Below are 22112 nucleotides of genomic sequence, written 5' to 3' on the forward strand. Positions count from 1 at the left end.
TCTCTATGCAAGAATACTGGAGTGGGTTGCCATGCTTTCCTCCAGGGATTCTTCCCAACCCCAGGATAGAACCCAGGTCTCCCACATTGCAGGCAGATCCTTTACCGACTGAGCCACCAAGGAAGCCCAACCATCTCTAAGTTCCTCCATTATCTCTGTTATAACACCTTATTTTATTCTCTAACATATCACAATCTTTCAATATTTTATGAGTTTGTTTATGTTGTTCAGTCGCTAAGTTGTGTCCAATTCTTTGCGACCCCAAGGACTGTAGCACACCAGGCTTCCCTGTCCTTCACTATCTCCCAGAGTTTGCTTAAACTCCTGTCCATTGAGTCCATGATATCATCCAACCATCTCATCCTCTGTCACCCCCTTCTCCTGCCTTCAATCTTTCCCAGCATCAGGGTCTTTTCCAATAAGTCAGTTCTTCACATCAGGAAGCCAAAGTACTGGAGTTTCAGCTTCAGCATCAGTCCCTCCAATCAATGTTCAGGGTTGATATCCTTTAGGATTGACTGGTTTGATCTCCCTGCTGTCTAAGGGACTCTCAAGAGTCTTCCCCAGCACCACAGTTCGAAAGCATAGATTCTTCCTCATTCAGTCTCCTTTATGGTCCAACTCTGACATCTGTACATGACTACTGGAAAAACCATAGCTTTGACTATACAACCTTTGTTGGCAAAGTGATATCTCTGCTTTTTAATATGCTGTCAAGGTTTGTCATAACTTTTCTTCTAAGGAGTAAGCGTCTTTTAAGTTCATGGCTGCAGTCACTGTCCTCAGTGGTTCTGGAGCCCAAGAAAATAAAATCTGTCACTATTTCCACTTTTTCCCCATCTATTTGTACTCTCCTCTTTCACTTTCATCAAGAGGCTCTCTAGTTCCTCTTCACTCTCTGCCATTAGAGTGATATCATCTGCATATCTGCGGTTGCTGATATTTCTCCAGGCTATCATGATTTATTTGTGTATGTGATTAATCTTGATTTATGTGTTTACTTATTGCCTACCCAAGCCTCCTTAAACTGCATGAGAGCAGCGACCCTGCCTCTTATAATCACTGAGCTGTGTTCTTCATGCCTGGGACATAACAGATATTCAATAATTATTTGCTGCATGTTAAACTAGTAACCCAATACTGGGTATTATTGTTGAACATTTAATACATTAAAGTCCTACAGAGAACCTACTGTTTGCAAAGCTTCAGGTAACATATGCATATCTGAAGTGCGAGGATACATGATATAATGTAAATAGAATGAAAAATTTTTTTTAATTCCTCCAAAGGCTAGTGAAAACAGTAAATAAATACTATTTAAGAAGACTTATTTTTTCCTCCAGAGAATTCATTTAGAAACAGAAATAAAGAGTGCTCTGAGATAGTATTTACCGTCTAAAGACAGACCTATAAACAAGGGGATCCCCCAGTGATTAATGCTGAAACCTATCAGAAACAACATCTTTATAAATTATCTAGAAAAAAACTGTCTAGTGACTCTTCTCAGCTTGCATATGACTAAAGCAGTAGCTAGAAGTATGATGATACAAAGTTGTGTGTTAAGAAAAGTGAAAAATAGCATCCATGTAGACAAAAATAAGGTAATGCAGTAATGGAAAAGTAGTCCAAACTATAATTATCAAATGATGAGCTCTAGAGCTACCTGTTTCAATATAGGAAAAGGATTTCAGAGTCCCTGGATTTATGCTGAATACAACTACAAGAAGGCAACAAAATGCTGGTCGTTATTATTATGAAAGCTTTGGAAACAGGGAACACATCATCCTGCCCTTGTACCAAGCAAAGTGTATCTGTATTAGAATAGAATGTGCATTTGTGGTCACCATAACACAAAAAGGTAAAATAGAGAAGGCCTAAAAAGGTATCCAAAAAGGCCAAAGGACAGAGGAGCTTATGTAGGTATATATATTTTTAAATATAGATATTAGTTATTATTAGGACACATTAGTATGAAACAAAGAGGGTGTGAAATGGTAGACTACATCAAATCTTAAAAGTTACAATCCAGTTAGAAGTGTAAACAAACAGTAAAGCATATTTCTAAAAAAATTTAAGCCCAGGTTTTAGAATAAGACAGACAGAAGTTTTATGTCAAAAAAGGGAAGGGAAGGGGGAAAGGGAAGAAGGGGAAAAAAATGAAGGCAGGAAGGAATTGAGTTTTAATCCCAGTAGGCTTAGCTGTGTGACAGTGGGCATAATACTTAACTTTGAGCCTCGCTTTTCTCATCTTTAAATATCTAATTTGAAGGGCTGCCATGAGGATGGAGATATGCACACTGCCTGGTATATAGTCTACATTTACTACTTTTATTAGTACTAATAAAAAGTAGTAGTTTACTACCCAATCCAGTATATAAAGTAATAAAACTCATTATTCAGATGACAAGAACAGAATGTAAGAAAAAAAAATCATTCAAAGATAATCTAGAAAAATTCATAGGCAGCTTTTCCATAAGAACCTTCTTCCTAAGAAAAATTACAAATTTTAGGCAACGGAGCCCTAAACTTTGAAGCTGACACTTTCACCCCTTTCCCATTAGCAGCAGAATTCTGGATTAGTTAGTATGTACAACCAAACATGCCACTCACTGTCTTAATTTAATCAGACAGGTCCCTCTCTTACAGATGAGAAAACTGAACCTAAGAGAGTCAATGCCCAAGGCTACACACAAAGCTAATAAGTGGAGGAGCCTACATTTAAAACCAGACGGGCTGACTCCAGAATCTATACTCATAACCACAACTACTCTGCAAGAAATGTCGGATGCTGGATATGCAAGAATGAGACGAGCGATTAAGGAGCATACAATAAGTATTCAAAAAGACTGCTTGATGAGTCCAGCCCAGCCAAGGTCACCACCAGTTACTCACTCAGATTTAGGGTGACCACAAGCACAAACACGAAAAAATAACTGATTAATGAGGATGTAACAAACCTAATATAAGAAGGGAAGCCTAAAAATCCCTAAACTGTGGTCTCAGATATGTTAAACAAACTGCAGAAAAAGAGGAAAATATATCAAAATGCTAACTAGTGGGACTATGTGAAAGTGAAAATCGCTCAGTGGTGTCCAACTTCTGGTGACCCCATGGACTGTATAGTCCATGGAATTCTCCAGGTCAGAATAGTGGAGTGGGTAGCCTTTCTCTTCTCCATGGGATCTTCCCAACCCAGGGATCAAACCCAGGTCTCCCACATTGCTGGCAGATTCTTTACCAGATGAGCCACAGGGAAGCCCAAGAATACTGGAGTGGGTAGCCTAACCCTTCTGCAGCGGGTCTTCCCAACCCAGGAATCAAACTGGAGTCTCCTGCATTGCAGGTGGATTCTTTACCAACTGAGCTATCAGGGAAGCCCAATGGGATTACGGGTGACTTTCTCTGCTTCATATTTTTTTAATTTGGCTTTTTTTTTTAAAAAAAAAGCTCATATTATTTTCATAATTGGAAAAATGAAGAAATAAAAATAAACCTGAGGATACTTTCACTCTTTGGTCACTTCTAATTCCATAATTTGTTGCAATGAGCATGTACTACTTTTGTAATTTTAAAGAGATTTTTAAAACAAATAAATCTAATATATTAGAAAAATGAAGTAAATTACATGCAAATACCAAAGCCCAAGAAATGGATATGATATAAGAATTAGCAAATAAGGAGTTACAGTTTGTTGGAAAGAACTCTATACATACACCGAAGGACTCGGATTCACACTGATATACACACAAACATGGACGTCAAAAACTATGTTGAAGAGTAGAATTCAGACACAAGAGTACATACTGCATGAGTCAAGAACAGGAAAAATTAATATGTAAGGATAGAAATCACAGTAGTGGCTGCCTGTAAGACAGCAGGGAACTGTAGAGGGTTATGGAAACATTCTCTCTCTCGACTGGGTGTTGGCCATACACGTATTTACATTTGTCGAAACTCATCTATCAATAATTACATACTTGTATTTCTATGTATTCCACTATATGTAAATTTTACCTTTAAAGAAATCTCATTTTTTAAAAAAAGACAGGGTTCAATCTCAAATCTGTTATTTATTAGTTGAATGACTTTAAGGAAGTTACTTAACCTCTCTGAGGCTGCTTATCTGTATGTAAGCTCAGTTACGTCTGACTCTCTGCTACCCCAGGGGCTGTGGCCCACCAGGCTCGTTTGTCCATGGGATTTTCCTGTCAAGAATACTGGAACGAGTTGCCATTTCCTCCTCCAGGGGATCTTTCTGACCCAGGGATCGAACCCATGTCTCCTGTGTCTCCTTAATTGGCAGGCGGATTCTTTGGCAGGCGGATTCTTTACCACCGAGCCATGGGGAAGCCCATTTATGGGTATAAAATGTAGCTAACATAATTTACCTCAATGCTGGGAACTGACTGTAACATGTATCAAAGTCAGAGACTGTGCTTTGCAAACTATCACCCAATGAATGTTCAAAGAACTTTAAAGGTAAAATGGGGGCAAAGTGGATCTTATATTTCTCATAATACCACAAATGGCTTTGTTATCAGGAATACTATTCTTTAAAGACTATCGGTATTCTACAAAGGGAAACTTACGGGAAAGGAACATCATGGACATGATCTAAGACCTCCCTCTACACAGTTAAAAAATTACTCAAGATACGACTTGAGAGAAAGCTTGCTAGACTGAGTACTTGCCAGAACAATGGCATAATCACAGGAGGGAAAGGTCTAATTCTAAACACGTGAGAGTAAAAGAGTTGCTCACTACTTTACTACGTCAATTACAAAGTTTAAATGTCCCCGTAAGTCATATCATAAATGCGTATAAATATGTATCTGTGCACATACATACACATATTTACTCAAATTGGAACACAGTTAAACCACTGCTTCTTCCCAAAAGGGCTTCTACATTCTAAAAATAAGAAACTTAATTCTGTTCAACTAGAATTCATCTTATAACTGAGAGTATGTCTTAGGCTTTCCCATATTTACCCAAAAAGAAAAGCAGCTTGAAATATTATCATAGGCAAAGTCTAATAGCCTCTCCCATCAATCTCAAACTGTTTGTCTTTATTAGTGTATAGAAATCATGAAGATGACCAAATTTTTCTGCGGTACTTCATATCTGAACGTTATTTCTTCTGTAAGCATTCAACAATTCTTGTTTCTATTCTTCTCTTTTCTAATTCAATTCTGTTTGGTTTCTAAGTTAAGAAGTGTGCTTCATTTGCATAAATGGTAACTATTCTGAGATACCATTCATAACTATACATTTGAATTCTCTAGAGTACTATTCATAACTTTAAATGGAACAGGGGAAAAACACACTCATTCAACTTCACTTTAATGGTGACTAAGACATGAATGATTATGTTATCTTGTAGAGGGTTGGCCAAAGGAGTGAAGTTCCCCAGTGTTACTACTAACTTGTCATCCTTTTATGAATGTCCAAAGGAACCAAGAGGATCCCTGCCTTGACCAATCTACCTATCACAAAAAAATACTGAGCTTAGAAAAACATGCTCATTAGCTAAACATGTTTTTTAGAGTTATGAAGTATCTATATAGAAACATTAAAAGATGTATCTTAGCCAAGAAGCTCAAAAATTAGCTGAGAAGAATCCTGACAAGTCCTGGCAAAGTTCTCTATAAAACTAATGCTGGTTATTCTCTAAATGTTAAAACAGCTTTTCTGAGAAAAGCTGAGTCTTTTATTAAAGGTAGTGATATTCTAGTAGTTCTTTACTCCACCTAATCGGTGGCAGAACTGAATTCACAAAATCTGCATAAATAATTCAACTGTCTGTACTGCTCTAATATATTTAAACCAAATAAAATAAAATTTGAGCAGAATAAAAATGATGGTGCTATTTTAAATTTGTCACCTCCTGATTTCCCTCATTTTTCTTTCTTATCCAAAAGTCAGAGACAAGAGACTGTATAACCAGAGAGAAGGAATGGAAGGACAGTGCATATGTGAGGACACCTACATTCATTTCTGCTCCATGACCCTACTACCCTACCCTTAACATAGTTTTCAACAGAGGGCAATTTTCTCCCCAAAGGACATTTGACAATATCTGGAGACATTTCTGGTTGTCACAGCTGAGAAGGGGGAGGGGTGCAGTTACCATTAATAGGTAGTGGGTAAAGACCAAGGATACTACTAAAGATACTACGATGCACATGACAGTCTACCACTATACAGCATATTATTCAACCTAAAATGTCCATAGCACTAAGGATGAGAAACCTGACCCCAAGGCTCAACAAAGACCTGCTGCTGCTGCTAAGTCACTTCAGTCGTGTCCGACTCTGTGCGACCCCATAAATGGCAACCCACCAGGCTCCCCCATCCCTGGGATTCTCCAGGCAAGAATACTGGAGTGGGTTGCCATTTCCTTCTCCACAATAAAGACCTACCTCTCAATAATGTTTGTTGGAATGAACTGAAAAGGAAAGATCATAAATTGGAAAAAAGAGAAGACTACAAGAATGAAACAGAAGACAGAGGCCTAAATTAGACATTACTAGCATCTATGAAGCCTTTATTAAGACTTCCTGGAGGTCCAGTGGTTAAGACTCTGCACTTCCAACACAGGCGACATGGATTCGATCCCTGGTGGGTAACCAAGATCCGACATTACACATGGCAAAAAAAAAAAAAAGGCTTTATTGTGTGTTTCACAATCAGTCATACAGAAATGAACAATAGAGCCCAGCCCATAAGAAGCTCATCGCCAGGTAAAGGAAAGAGTTTTATAATTTGTCTGTTATCTGATTTGACAATATCTGATAGATGCTTTAATGAAGAAGACATACAAGGGAGTCACTCAACTTTTCCTAGGAATGATTCACATCTTAGAAGACATCTTAGCTCAGTTCTGAAGGAAGAGTAGGAAGCATCTTACTTCACAGGTTACAATGCCTCTTTCCAGACAAAAAGCCATTCAACAAAAACTATGGAATACCAATTATGTTCCACACATTCTGTTATGTTTTGGAGGAACAAATATACAACTTTCCACTATTTCCCTTGGCGTTGCCAGTGCCCAGCAGCCCACTCCCCAACTCAAATCCCAGTAATTCTTTCATTTAGCAATTGTCACCAACCTATCACAGTAGTCAGTAAGGCCACTATCCACGGATTCAGGAGAACTTCCAGTTGCCTGTCAACAAGACTATCTAATCTTGCTTAGATCACAATCTGGATGGCGATGCTGGTGGAGTAACTACCAATGAACTAACTATGCATCCAGATGTGCCAACTGTTGGATGCGTGTTGGTATCTTGGAAGGCTATTTTACTTTTTGAAAAAATCCTCTTCCACCCTACCCAATTCATGACAGAACCAGTAGCAAATTAATCAATATATATTTACTGAACACCTTCCATGTGCTTACCTCAATGGTTCTCAACCCTGGTTGTTTACTGACATCAGAATTCTCAGATATAATTTACTTTTTGATGGTAAATTCTGATGCAACAAAAGTGCAATGTCTTGGCCTTTAGGCTTTACAGAATTTACAAGAAGTGTAACACACAGTGCTTGTTTTGAAGAGCTTACCCACAGTCACAACAGAGTAACTTGTAATAGTATGTTTGTTCACTGATTTGTAACCCTTCTGCAATATTATCAATCCTTACCAAAGAGAAGAAACTGAGGTAGTCTGGATAAGAACTGTTCCTATTCCCTAGTTCAATCAAACACCAACTACACCTAATACACTGATACACTATTCCACACCCTTTCAATCTCCCAGAAAGTAGAAGTGCCACTCTCAGGAACTATGGAGACACTCCAATTAGGAGAATGAATCGAGGCCCTCAAATCAGGTGGCAATTTGTCCTGAAGCCCAGAATCTCTCAAATTCATGCTGTTGAAGGCCTTCTTTTAAATAGGAGAAATAATTCTTTAACCTCTAACAGTATCAGTCCACCTCACTCCTAGTTGAAGTGTTCAAGAATAGTAAAGAGTAGACTGAATTTTTATAAATGTGCTCCTAGAGGTCCTTGGCCATTTAAAGAAACCACCCAAATTCATAAGGCCGGTAAACTCCAGTTTTTCACATGGTAAATAACTGAAATTTTTAAAAAAGTAAAAATATATATCAAAACTATCTAAATCCAATATATCTTAGTAAACTCCTTGATGTACAAATTTAAGAAGCTTGGAAAGTTAAAAACATAAAAATTTTGATCTAAATCTCATCCAGCAGCAATGACCTCATAGTAAAGACCACCTTGAAACTTTAAATTCTGCAAACATGATTCTACAGATCCTCACCTGATTAGTCTTTCTCTGAATTATATGGGAAAAGGTACAATTCTCTTAATTGCTATTTAAAAATTGACGAGCACAAGACCTATAAATTACTTTTTAAAAAAAGAGGGCAGGGATGTCATTCAAACATCTAAGATAGAGACCAATAATGGTATTAAAAGGCAAAATTTTGTACTTGAGGAAAAATGCATATTGGTGTATATTAAAATAAGAATATCATATGAAAGAAAAAAGTGTCCTCTATGTAATACTGTCTTAAGGACCTATGACTTTAAAATTTGCTTGGTTGACAATATTTGTCCTTGTAATTGTTCATCATATAAACTATATCCATTAAATTCCACAATTCCTTATTTCCAAAATCCAAAAGGCTATAAAAAACAAGTTTTCATTATTCATTTGGTGGCAAATCCTGACATGAAATGACTATAAATGAAATGACATGAGGCTATTTTTAACATTTCTTTATCTCAGTTGGTATGAACATTCTGACATTTTACTGCAGAAACAGAAGTGTGTTTGATTACAAGGTGCTGCCCCACACCTTTCAGGGATGTTACATAACTTACAATATATATATACCATATTTCTTTTTCAAAATTCTAAATTCTAATTTAGAAGCACAGTTAGTCCCAAGAACCTCCCCCTGCCCACGGTACTACAGACTGATAAACTATATATAATTAAGACTAAATCTTTTACAGAAAATATAACTGATATGAAGAGTAAATGTAAATCTTTACATGCAATAGATAATAAATTTAATGTCTTAACTATTCATACCTATACAATCCTGTAAAATAAAGCATTATAAAGACTTAACAAATGTCAAGGAAAAAAAAAAGACTTAACAAATGTCAAAAAACACACCGTTTTGTGTTTTTCAATTGATGGGGACATTTGCATCATCTAATATCTAGATCAAGTCCTCTCAGGCTGAAGTCCACTAATTTAAATCAGAGTTTAAAAAAAAATCCCACCCCCTCGAAAAAATAAATAAATAAAAATCCCAAAGACTACAATTGGTAATTATGTTGAGAAAAACAATCATTCACTGATAAACAACATATTCAGTTCTGACTTTTTAAAAATTATCTCAGAAGGTTTAAGATTTAAAACTCTTTCATTCTCAAATATAATTTCTGAACATTGAACATATTACAAGTGACTTTTTCTGTGAAGGCAGAGCCTTGGACAGGGGACAGCAACAGGAACAGTCCTTAAAAACATTTCAACGGGAAGAAGAGTTTCACAGTTCTTTCCTTGCTTCCTCCTTCAGTTGCTGCTTTTCTGGTTTTAGAATTTCAAACAAAGAAATACATATTGGCTCCAATGCTAAGAAACGCCCTCTTTCTCAGCAACTTCCTCTTCCAAATTTCTTCCCTACTGTTGACATATGAGAACAATACACGCTGCCTGAGTCCTACCATTTTGATTAACCAAAAGCTCTGAGACTTGGAAAAATTAACGGCTGCAATTTATTTGTAGTACCCACTCTAGGGCCACAATCTTCACTCATCTAGAAGTCAAATAACAGGAAGCAAAAAGAAAGAAAGGAGTATTTTGCTTAATCAAAAGGCGGGCTATTGAAACTTTAACCCCAAGAATCCAAAGAAACTTGCACTAACAAATGGGAAATTTCTTCCATCCCAAGAAAGTTTGGCCTTCTTAGAGAAGAGAAAAAGTACTAGGCTGGCACCATTCCAAACCAAGAGTCAAGTCTATGCACCAATAGTTAGTGAACTTCTACTGGCCATGCAATCAGGATTCAAACTGAGTTCTCAGATTCTGACACACTTCCGAGTGACTTTTACAATTCGGTAACGGTTCTTTCCAACTCACAAATTGAACAAAGGCGATGCACTTATGATTAACCATCCAGAGACTAAGACCCAGCCTGTCTCCTTGTCAGAAGTCAAATCAAGTGTCTGGAACCCAACCCCTCCCCCATCGGTGACAAAGCAAACTTCCTTTAAGTAGACAGTAATTCCCCGTTGACCAGTGATTCTCAAAGGAAACACCCTACTGTTAGTAAGCTCTGAACCTTACTGTGTGACCTTGGGCAAGTTACTCAAGTCCTCTGAAACTTAGTTTACGTGTGAATTCTCAAGTGTGGCTGTAAAAATTAAACAAGAACCTGTTTGACACACAGTAGGAGCACCATAAATATGCCGATTAATCCACCCAAAAGAAAACTGAGTTCTTTGGGGCCTAAATTTCAATCACAGCCCCCCCAAGAGGCTCCAAGGATCCCTTCCTCTTCTCCGATTCTATGAAGAACTGTACAAAACTTCCCCATCTCAAAGATTCTAGGGTCCTGGAAGACCAAGACAACTAGACCCCACCCCATTATAATCTGGGGTCCATCCAGAGTCTTCCTCGATGGGCCCGTTTAGCCAACTTTCCTCATTACTCTGCAGACCATCCTGGACACACACCTACACTCACGTACACACACATTCTTCTCCGCCACTGTGCAACTTAGGCCAGAAGTCTCAAAAAGCGCTTCAATGCCTTCATGGCCCAGAGATGGAAACTGAGGCTCCGCCGAGAGAAGAACTTGCCCAAGATCTCTGACAACGTCTGCCCGCAAAGGCTTCGTTTTACAAATGGGTAAGACGAGGCCCAGAAAGGGAAGTGACTTGCCCAAGGTCACACAGCGAGTTGGAAGCACAGATAAATCAGATTGGGGTACTTTCGCAGTCTCGCGGGCCCTTCCAAGCCTCCGAAGGGGTCTCCGGGACACTTCCTCCCTGGGGAGGGGAGGGTACTGTAAGACATCAACCCGCGCTGACCGCTCACTGGGTCTCGGTCGGTCTGCGGCCGGAGGCGCCGCACCCACTCCTCCGGAACCCTGAGCGGCTCGGGAGGGGCAGCCCGACCGAGACCGGCGCCTCACGGCTGGGCCCGCCCGCGGGGACTTGTTGCTCACCTGGTCTCGCGTGGTTGCCCTTAGCGTCAGAAGGGCTGGCCGGCCGCCCTTCTCCGCACAGGGTCTGTTCTCTCCGGCCGCCTCTCGGGCTGCCACACAGCCGGACCCCCCCCCACTCAGCGCGATACGCCCCCAGCCGCGCTCGCCCGGCCCGCGTCCGCCATTACGCGATTCCCCGCCCTGGGTCGCAGCCACACCCCGCCAACCGCCCTGATTGGCTCTCTACTCCACCCGCCTGGGGCTTCCGGGCTTTCCATTGGCCTGAGTGGAATGTCAGTTAAAAGCTACGCAAACGACGTACTCAAGGGTACTGTCCCGGGAGCTCCACCCAAGCTACTTCCGCAATCGGAGTAAACAGCAAGGGGCAAACCAAGTGAAGTGGGGGTGGCCTTAAAACTAAACCAACGCCTATATTCAAAGTAGGAAAGTCCCACCTAAAAACGCGTACAAAGTGTATCGAGAGACAAATTCTTCTTGTTAGAGTTCAGATAAACAGGATCTTTGGTAGGATGTAAGGGCCAATCCTACAAAGTTTCTGTGGACACCCCTAAAGTTACTGATAACTTTGTTCCTTCCCGGCCGGTCTCAGGCCGGCCGAAAGTAGGGTGGGGAGAGTGAGTCACAGGCTCTAGCCTGCTGCTAAGGGTCCCTCCGGGTTGAGGCCCGGGGTCCGGGGATTGGGTGCTGGGTGTGAAAGGCCAGGGTCAGGTGAGTTGGACCCTGGTTCAGCCGCCACCCCACTCTGCGACCTCAGGCAACTCTCTCGACTTATCTGGATCTCAGTCTGTCCTGCAAAGTAGGAGCAGTCATGTCTGCCTCTTGTCCTGTAGTGTTTGTTAAGGATTCATGCTTGAGTGTGTTATATGCGCGTCTTGCCGATCATAAAAGGTTGCAGACTGGATTCACATTGTACCTCAGTTCTCTGGAGCAATTCTTAAAGGCAGATACTGTACTTATTTTGCGAAAGAGAAAACTAAAAACTCCATGACTTAAACCCTGAGTCGCCCAGGGAATTAGAAATGACGCTGGGACTCAAACCTGTATCTTTCGGCTTCCATTTCCGTATTTCTCCCTTCCAGGTTTAGTGTCCCCTGAGAAAGACTTTTCTCCCCCAACTTGTTAGCATTCCAGGGAAATTCTTGAGGGTGCCCTCAGGCCAATCCCCCATCTCTCTGGTCACCATAGACAGGTACAGGCCACTCCACAGCACCGAGGTTCCTGGGAAAAGTAATCCAAGGGATGTACTCGAACTGTTTCTGGGGGCCTAGGAATCAGGAAGTAGGTAAGGGATGACAGGTGGGTCAAAAACCCAGGTAGAATCCTGAGTAAGGACACAGAAATTCCAAGAGGGGCAGTCTCCATTCCAGGACTTATGTCCTGGTCTCTCTGCTCTCACAACAGGGCTCTTTTCACCGCAGGATTGTTTTTCTCGGAAGGACTGCCTTGACTGCCTTGGCTATAATTCCTAGTCCTTTTCCCTCTCTGTAAAGGAAGGAAGCCAAAAAGGGAGTGCGAGGGGGGAGCAGCCTAAGGCACTAGAAGGACAGAAACCACCAAGTGGGTGGTGCCCATAAGGCCCCAGTGCCGGCTGAGTCAGTGACCTCCAGGCTCAAATTGGGCCATGTGGTCTGACTACCGATGACTATTTAAATCCTGACTGTAGCCACTGGGTGCTGGGAGGCAGCAGGTGCTATGCAGAGGTCAATGACTTTCTGGCAGACTAACCTAAGATTGAATCCAAGCTCCACTACTTTGTGACTCCCAGCCTCACCCAGGTCTTCTCTAAAATGGGGACAACATAGCAGTTGTGAGGATTCAATAAGTTAATTGTGGAATTAATGAGTCATGTGTGTAAAGTGCCTGATAGCTAAATATTCATTCATGGATTCATCCATTCAGTAAAAAAAAAAAGTATTACACACCAACCATGTGTATGGCAGCTTGCCAGCAGTGTAGCTACAGTGGTAAGCAAAACAGACTCATACCTTCATGGGGCTTACAGTTTGATAAGGAAGCAAGTTGTTAAACAAATGATCAGACAAATCAAAAGCTATGATAAGGAATAAGGAGGCAAAGTACAATGTGTTTATGAGAGTGAATGTCAGGAATTGAGATGGGGTCTCAGGAAGCTTCCTGAAGAGTTGAGTTGATGAATTGGGATTAACTAAGCTGCAGGTGGTTGGGAGAAGTGTTGGAGGCCAAGAGAAAGGGTGCTGAAAGCATCTAGGCCCAAGCCCATGCAGGTGAATTGCAGCATTGGGGAGAGAACTCTTGCTGTGGGTCTAAACAAATAAGGTGTTACAGGGTAAGGCACCTGACGTTGAAAGTGAGGCCATTCTCCAAGGGTCTCTGTTCTTTTCTGGTAGTGCCTGAGTGTTGACATCAACCTCCCTGGGCTTGAATCTTGGCTCTGCCATCTCACCTTGAACCATGTGACCTTAAGCAGTCACCACACCTCTCTGTACCTCAGCTCCTATTCCAATCAGTGGGGATAGTGGTAGAAGGGCTTAAGGTGAGGGAGTGAGGATTCAATGTGGAAATGAGTATAAGACACTCTGGCACATAGAAGGCACTTCATAAATGATGTTTGGCCTTCACAGCATGGAGGGAGGTGAGCCTAAGGTAGCATATCCAGTAAATAAATAATGCTAATACTAATTAGCAATTAGTATTAACTGATTAATACTGATATTGGGAGAGAGCTGATGCAAGCACCTGGGCACCAGGCAAGTTGTCATCTGACCTTGATTATCATAAAAGACTTTGGAGCCAGGGAAGCCTGGGTTCAAATCACATCTGTACCATTTCCTGGCAGTGTGACCTTAGGCAGGTGACTTCACCTCTCTGAACCTCAGTTTCCTTATCTGCAAAAGGGGATGACAGTTGCTCCTGATTCTCAGAGATGTGAAGATTATCACAGCTTTATTTATCTCAAATGTGGGGACTTCCCTGGTGGTCCAGTGGTTAAGAATCCACCTGCCATTTCAGGGAACATGGGTTCAATCCCTGGTCAGGGAACTAAGATGCCACATGCTGCAGGGCAACTGGGGCACAACTACAGAGCCCACGTGCTCTGGCACCTGCACATTTCAACGACAGATCCTGCATGCTGCAACTAAGACCTGATGCAGCCGTAAATAAATAAGTATTTAAAATGTGAAGTAGTTAGCACAGTGATTGGCACATAGCCGCAGTTGTTGAATGTTCGCCTTAATAATAATTATTATTGATGTCAGTATTTACTGTCTGTACTAGGTAAGATTCTGGGGCTTTGCTTGAAGGTTGTCTGGCAACAGGAGACTTCGTTTCTCCTTTAAGGCAATGGAGATAGGTTACTTTCAGAAGGGGAGGTGCTGTGCATCTTAATACTAATACTAATCTTGGGACTTACCTGACAGTCAAGGTTAGGACTCCATGCTGTCACTGCCAAGGGCATGGGTTCGATCCCTGGTTGGCGACCTAAGATCCACAAGCCACGTGGTGCTGCCAAAAAAAAAAATTACTGTTACTAATAATAAGCACTAACATTGAGCATTTGCTGTGTGCCAGCCATGTGGTAAGTGCTTTACTCATACATTCTTACAGCAGGCCTATAATTTAGGTCCTGTTGTTATCATTTTCCAAATGAGATAAAGGAAGCACAGAGAGCTTAACTGACTTACCCAAGGCCAAACAGTCAAGAAACAATATGACCGTATTGGTGTTTGAGGGGAAGGGAGGTGGGAGGGGGGTTCAGAATGGGGGACACAGGTGCACCCATGGCTGATTCATGTCAATGTATGGCAAAAGCACTACAATATTGTAAAGTAGTTAGCCTCCAATTAAATTAATTTAAAAAAAGAAACAATATGACTGCAATTTAAACCCAACCTTGGAACTTGAGAGGGCATGGTGCTTTTGAGAGCAAGCCGTCTCTCTAGTACCCAAGGAGTTCTCACCTGGAACGATGAAATAATCATTGCCCGTAAGTCCCAGGTTCTGAAGACCAAACCCTGTTCCTTTCCCACCAGTTCTAAAAAATAACCCCTGCCCGTTCCCTGTCCTCTGAGGCTGATAAGATCGGGGAATATCACTTCTGCCTCTGCAAGGGGAAGCAGGAACTGGGTTTGCCTCCCAACTGTGCCACTTAATGGTTCTGTCCTAGCCAAGTCACACCCCGTCTTTGAGCCTCAGTTTCCTTGTCTATAAAATAGGGATGATAATAGCTCTGCCTCTGGGGCTGTTGTGAGGAGCAAAAAAACAAGTCCTGCATGAACTATAAAGTACTCTTCAGCACAAGGCTTCCTCTCCTTGTTGCTATGGGGATGGCGAGCACTCCGGGAAAGCAGTCACAGCCCGTATAGCGCATAGCAGGCAGATTGCCATCTCTGGAAAAGTCCTGGATTCGAGTCCCAGATCTGCCTCTGACGCCTGTGTGACCTTGGGGCAGCCTTAGCCTCAGTTTTCTCATCTATAAAATGGAGGGAATTGTACTGATCTTGTAGGGCTAGAGGGAATGCACAGTGAAAGAAGGCACAAACGCCATGAACCAGTGCCTGGTACAGAACTGCCGGAGCACAGGGATTCAGGGGCAGAGGGAGCAGGGAGAATCACCCTGACCCCTCCACGCAACCCCTGCCTGAGGGCGAGAGGGTAGAGAGGACTGTGCTCAGAGGCAGAATGGTCTCCAAGCCACTGCCCTGCCTCTGGCATCCTCAGCGCAGGCTGGGTCCACTGCATCTCTCTCTCTCTCCCTCCCTCCTTCTCGTCAAACAAGTTCTTCTCCACTGAGCAATCCCAGGGGGCCCCCGAACCTCGGTTCCAGCCAAGCTTGCAGGCTTTCCCCGCCTCCACATCCTGAATCCACAGCCTTTGCATTTGCCATTCCCTCCACCTGGAATGCTCTCTCCTCCCCAGAGCGACTTTGATGGGGGAAGGGGGGGGGGGCGGCGCTGGAGGGGAAGGATCTGGAATGATGCTCCCCCACCACCTCATTCCCCTTGCCTGCAACCCCCACACGGCAAGCCTGACCTCCCCCCTTCCCAGCATGGGGGATGAGACAGCGCTGGGAGGGGGAGGAGGAGGGGGAGGACTCCAGTGAAGGGCCCTCTGTGGGGTTTTCACCTGCTCAGAAGAGGCAGACGGAAATGAAAGCTCTAGAAAAATGCCTGCCGCTCTGCTCCCGAGGCCCCAGCTCGGCGAAGCCTCCCTGCCTTCCCACCGTGCCATCTTCTCTCCCTCCCCCCTCCTCCTGCAGGCAGGTGCCACACAGTCAAGGAACACGGGTGGGCGGGCAGGCCGGAAAGCCTTGAGTTCAAATCCCATTCCTGCCGCTTACCCAGGGAGTGGCCTCTGCAAGCTGTCTGGCCTGCTTACACCTCATTTCTTGGTAAAAGGTTACAACAATCCCTTCTTCTCAGGCCGCTGTGAGGAATAAATAGGGAAGCCAGATGAAAGTGCCCAGCACAACCAAAGCGCTCAGCAGTGGAGTTGGTAACAGTGATGGCAACACACCCAGTGCCCACGTGTGCCTGGCACAGCTCTCAGCACTTGGCAAATATTAGTCTATTTGATTCCTGGTGAGGTGGATCCCATTACTGTTAGGGGAAGCACACTGACTAAAACATCCACCCTGGCCAGGCACCATAGTAACCATTTGCATGAGTTGTTTTATGACAGGAGGTCCTGGTAAGGAACACGGGCCTAATAAGCCACCACCAACCAGAAGAGTTCAGGAGAGGTCAAAAGGAGACACCACATGTCCGACCACCTCCCAGAACCCTTCTCTCTGGCATTCATTTGGCTGAACAAGGCGTGCACCACCAGGAAGGACTCTTGAGTCAGAATGATTGGCTAAACACAACTCGGAAACTAATCCCATCACCATAAAACCCAAGACTGAGAGCCACGTGGCAAAGCAGTTGTCCTGGGTTCCCTTACCCTACTGCTCTCCGCCTGGGCACCCTTTCCCAATAAAACTCTTGCTTTGTCAGCATATGTGTCTCCTTGGACAAGTCATTTCTGAGTGTTAGACAAGAGTCCAGTTTGGGGCCCTGGAAGGGGTCCCTCTTCCTGCAACATTACTATCCCTGTTTTACAGATGAGGACACTGAGGCACAGTGAGGTTCTGTAACCTGCGCCAGGCCACACAGCTTAGTTCTAAGAGGCAGAGCTTAGTTCTGTTCTTACCTTTGCACTCTGGTGCTCTCAGTGGTCATTGTTTTATTTGCTGTTATCTCTACTGACTCTATGCCCTCAGTAAGTACATGTTATTCTTTTTTTTCCCTCCCACCTTCAAAATCCTGCCTGAATTTTCTCTCCTTTGTAACATCTTTTAGTCTATAATTTAATGAGCATCTACTGCTGACATGCCAGACCTGTGCAGGGCAGTGGGGATCCAGGATCCATCCACCCAGTCTCTGCTCTCTAGTGAGGGAGAAAAACACATACATAAAATCTACACGTACATAGGACTTCCCTGGTGGTCAAGTGGCTAAGACTCTGAGCTCCCAACACAGGGCCTGGGTTCTACCCCTGGTCAGGGAACTGGATCCCACAGACCACAGCTAAAGATCCCACATGCTGCAATTGAAAGAGGCCAAGTGCCACAACTAAGACCTGGTAAAGCCAAATAAATATGTAAATAAATATTTTTTAAAAAATAAATAAAACTGTCTAATAGCAAAAGGAAAAGTACAAGTATTTTTTTAAAAACACACATACATTATTAAAAAAAAGAGAGGAACACCAATTGCAGCAGGAGCTGGGAGCCCACAGAAGCATAGAACTTAACTGGAGAATTGGGGCAGGCTTACCAGAAGAGGGATCATTTGAATGGGGTCTTGAAGGGTGAGTAGGAGTTCCTCAAACAGAGTTATAATATAGAGACATAGAATATGATGTATAGTGCAAACCCTGCAAAGGAGACTGAATCTATAAAGGCTAGATAAAAACATGCCGGGGTAAGTTCTATGCTAGGTCTTCTGGGCACTGCAGATACAGAGGTGGAAAGAAATTAAATTAAATTAACCAGGCCCCCAGGGAGTTTACAGATTTGGAATCAGGAAAAAGAAAGCAATAAGTAAAGCAAAAACAGCAGTATTAAAGAAGAATCCAGAGAGGCTTTGGGACTACCGAAAAAGAGCGTAAACCTGTCAAGGGGTCAGTGAGTGCTTCCTGGAGGAGTAGTTGATGCCTGTGCTGTCACCTCAGTGGTGTCCAACTGTTTGTGACCTTGTGGATGGTAGCCCACTGGGCTCATCTGTCCATGGGATTCTCCAAGCAGTACTGGAGTGGGTTGCCATGCCCTCCTCCAGGGGATCTTCCCAACCCAGGGATCGAACCTATGTCTCTTATGTCTCCTGCATTGGCAGGTGGGTTTTTTTGTCACTAGCACTACCTGGGAAGCCAGTTGATAACTAGGCTGAGATTTAAAGATCAGGGCCAAGGACTTCCCTGGTGGTCCAGTGGCTGAGACTTGACGCTCCCAGTGCAGGGAGCTCGGGTTTGATCCCTGGTCAGGGAATTTGATCCCAGAAGCCACAACTAAGAATTCACATGCCACAGCTAAAAATTCCTCATGCGGCAAAAAAGATAGAAGATCCTATGTGCCACAACTAAGACCCAACACGGCCAAATAAATTTTTGTAAGTTATTTTTTATTGAAGCATAATTGCTTTACAGAATTTTGTTGTTTTCTGTCGAACCTCAACCAGAATCAGTCATAGATATGCATATATCCCCTCCCTTTTGAACCTCCTTCCCATCTCCCTCCCCATCCCACCCCCCTAGGTTGCTGCAGAGCCCCTGTTTGAGTTTCTTAGTCATACAGCAAATTCCCCCGTTGGCTATCTATTTTACATATGGTAATGTAAGTTTCCAATAAATATTTTTAAAAATAAAAAAAGGAAAAATCAGAGCCAGATTATGTCAACCTACCACCACACAGCCCATATGTAAATTCAACATAAAAACAAAACTGACTATAAGAGTAAGGAACTCCAATAAACTTCAGATGTTTGCCATGAATACTATTTAAATGTTTTTTAAATTATCAAACATCAAATCATTTTTCAAAAATGTTTTTAGTGCCCCTGCTTTGCTGGTGTCCTGAATACATGTCTCTCTGCTTGTTGGGTAATCTGACACGGTAACTGGCCAGAGGGAGTCAGCCAGGTGAGAGCTGGGGAAGGGTGTGGCTGGCAGGGGGGAGTTTCTTGTAAGTACAAAGGCCCAGAGGCAAGAGAAAAGATGGCGTGTTGGGGGAAGAAGGAAATCCTTTGATGCGATCCGGCAAATGGAAAGAGGTGGGGGATGGAGAATTGGACTGGATTCTAAGGGTGCTGGGGAGGCACGGAAGGGTTTTAACTGGGATGTGACGTGATCAAATGTTCCTTTTGCAGGATCACTGTGAATATTGCTAGAGACCTTTTGATGGTTTGAAATCATTCATGCAAGAGACACCAAGTACCCAGGATGTTTCAAGCACTGACCCAGGTCCTGAGGCTGCAACAGATAATTAATTAAGGGTTCGGCAGACAGAGCAAGACCTGGTGGGGACATTGAGTGCCCCGCTACGGAGGAGTCTGAGTGGATAGAGGCTTGGAGTGTGGAAGTGTATGGCTTTCACAGAAAGAAAGCCAAGCCCTGGTGCTGGATGACGAAGCAGTGAGATGGGAGATGGCGCTCAGGGAACTTGCAGGGGACTTGTCGTGGAGAGACTGCAATGTCTAGGAGAGGAGAATAAAGGAATGAAAGCGGGAGGAGAGGCAGTGGGTTAGGGGTGAAAACTCCTGCTCCGCGTAACCTCCCTTGAAAGTGGCCAAGTGGGCAGAGGGCAGAGGCCCTGGCCAGCCCCGTCAGCGCCCCATGCCTCCTGAGCTCTGCTGAGCCCTGCAGCTCGGCTCCTCCTGGCTCCAGAAGTCAGACGAAACCCTGAAGGAGAGCCGAGGCGGGTGAGGAGGGGGCGGGCGGGAAACAAGCCCAGGCCTCTCACCCCAGCGGGGCCTTCCTTCCCAGCGGCTGGAGCCAACCCTGCTGAGGAGCCAGAGGTTACAGGGAAGGATTAAGGAGTTGGTTGCTTTTTTACCCAAATTGTGGCTGCATTTCTCTCTCTCTCTCTTTTTTTTTTTTAAAGAAAAATGTTCCTGTACACGCACCCGGAGGCTTTTGCAGGAGGCGGCTGTTGGAGAACCAGGAAAACAAGCCAAGAAACAAGAGAGAGGAAAAAGACCACGCCTCGCTTGGCAGATTCCTAATGGCCCAGGAGACCTGAGGCTTTACAGTGGGAGGCCGGTGGGGGCTGGCTCGGGTGGGAGGGAAGGGCAGGCCGAAGGACAGCCACTTGCTGGCCAGTGACCTTGGGCGGGATGCTGCCTGCTTCCCTCTGGTGAGAATGGGGAGGAGGGGGCAGGGGCCAGGCTGGCCGGCTGAGGTCACAGGAAGGCCCCTTCCAGCCTGAAACGCGATCTCGGGATGTGGGGCCTGCCAACCTGCAGCGACCCTGGGCCAACAGAGATGAAAGGCTGCCTGTCCCCGGCTTCCGGACCCCCGAGGCCCCAGTGCCTCCAACTTGAAGGGCAGCAAAGCGGCTGCAGCTGGCTGAACCCGGTTACTGGGCTCCCCCCACCTACCACCACCACCCTCCCCTGCCACCTGATGTCCTTCAACCCTCCCTTCCCTGTTTTGCAGAGGACACTTGGGGCCCAGAGAGGGCTGGTGACCTGCCCGAGGTCACACAGCAAGTTGGAGGCTGAGCCAGGACTCACCACAAAGTCTTTGGATTCCAAGGCCAGGCCTCATTCCCTTTCCTGGAAACTTGGCTGCCTGGGGGGCTTACCCTGGGGAGTTGGAGAGACCCAGGGTTAGGGAGGACAGTTGGGAGCTGTGTCTGTTTGAAGTCACAGCTTAATGTTGATTAAAGTGCCTTTAAAAAAAAAAAAAAGACGAAAGGAACGTTCCCAGCCCCTGCCATGAGCCTGGACTTGCTCCGCTGGCAGGGGAAGGAACGGTGGCCAGCTGCAGCCTCAGTTCCTGCCGCTCCCGCCCCAGCAGACAGAGGGACAAAGGCCTCTTCTCAGCCCGTCCCCTCCAGCCCCCTGGATCAGAGCAACAACCAGGAGGCCCTGTCTCTGACCAGCTAAGTCCCTGTTTCTCTCTAGGTCTCAGTGCCCTTTCTGGAAAATGGGGGCAGAGTATCTGCCTGACCTACTTCTCAGCACCATTTTGAGGTTTCAAAGAGGGAGAGTTAACAGAAATACAAACCTCTCAGCACCTCCTTCTGCCTGAGGGCCGGCCACCTCTGAGACCCCTCTCCCTCAGGCTTAAACTGGCCAGTCCCAGCCGCTCATTGGGGACCATCCCTCACTTTGGGGAGCCCTCCCTCACCTCCAGACTGTGCTGCTCCTTCAAGGTATTTATCCCCGTTGTAATTAAATAATTAATTGTGTAATTGAATCTGTCTCCCCATTAAAAGGTGAACTCTGTAATAATAACAGCTGACACAAAATGCTTACCCAGTGCCAGCGACTTTCCATGTATTAACCCATTTAGTCTCTGTGCCAGGTACAGTTAGTTTTCCCATTTTACAGATGAGGAAACTGAGAAAAGGAGAGATAGAGTAATGTACCTGAAGTCACAGCAAGCTGGAAGCAGAGCCAGAACTCTGTGCAAGGAGTAGCAGAACCGGGATTCAGATGCAGATCCCAGGCTGGAATCATTAAGCCACTAATGAGGCCAGTTCAATTTGTTCCTTGTCCATCCTAGCTCCAGAATACCTGGCATACAGTAAGTGCTCCATATGTATTGGGTGAACAAGGACAAAAGCAAGTGATAAATGCATTCAGGTATTTGGAGAAGACTAAGTGGTGTTGGAGAAGACTCTTGAGAGTCCCTTGGACTGCAAGAAGATCAAACCAGT

General features: G+C 44.2%; 1 protein-coding gene and 1 long non-coding RNA gene across 4 annotated transcripts in view; one reads left to right on the forward strand and one right to left on the reverse strand.

The window, feature by feature from the left end:
* The window catches only part of WASF2 (WASP family member 2), a 71732-nt gene extending 59298 nt beyond the window's left edge, over window positions 1–12434 (reverse strand). The window contains exon 1 of one of the 2 annotated variants that reach the window (XM_020909144.2): window positions 12254–12434. The gene's annotated coding sequence lies outside the window, so the exon portion shown is untranslated. Of the gene's footprint in view, window positions 1–11215; window positions 11381–12253 lie in introns of those variants that run through there. The other variant, XM_070459006.1, reaches the window with a different exon arrangement.
* A 6926-nt stretch (window positions 12435–19360) lies between these two features.
* On the forward strand, window positions 19361–20410 carry LOC110147665 (uncharacterized). 2 transcript variants are annotated; one of them, XR_011484775.1, is made up of 3 exons: window positions 19361–19500; window positions 19597–20148; window positions 20331–20410. It is a non-coding gene; the product is annotated as an uncharacterized lncRNA (long non-coding RNA). The 2 variants fall into 2 exon arrangements; XR_002316945.2 differs by having other exon boundaries at window positions 19369–19500; window positions 19597–19690.
* Window positions 20411–22112: the final 1702 nt, after the last annotated feature.

This window comes from Odocoileus virginianus, chromosome 30 (assembly GCF_023699985.2).
Source record: "Odocoileus virginianus isolate 20LAN1187 ecotype Illinois chromosome 30, Ovbor_1.2, whole genome shotgun sequence".
Taxonomy (NCBI): domain Eukaryota; kingdom Metazoa; phylum Chordata; class Mammalia; order Artiodactyla; family Cervidae; genus Odocoileus; species Odocoileus virginianus.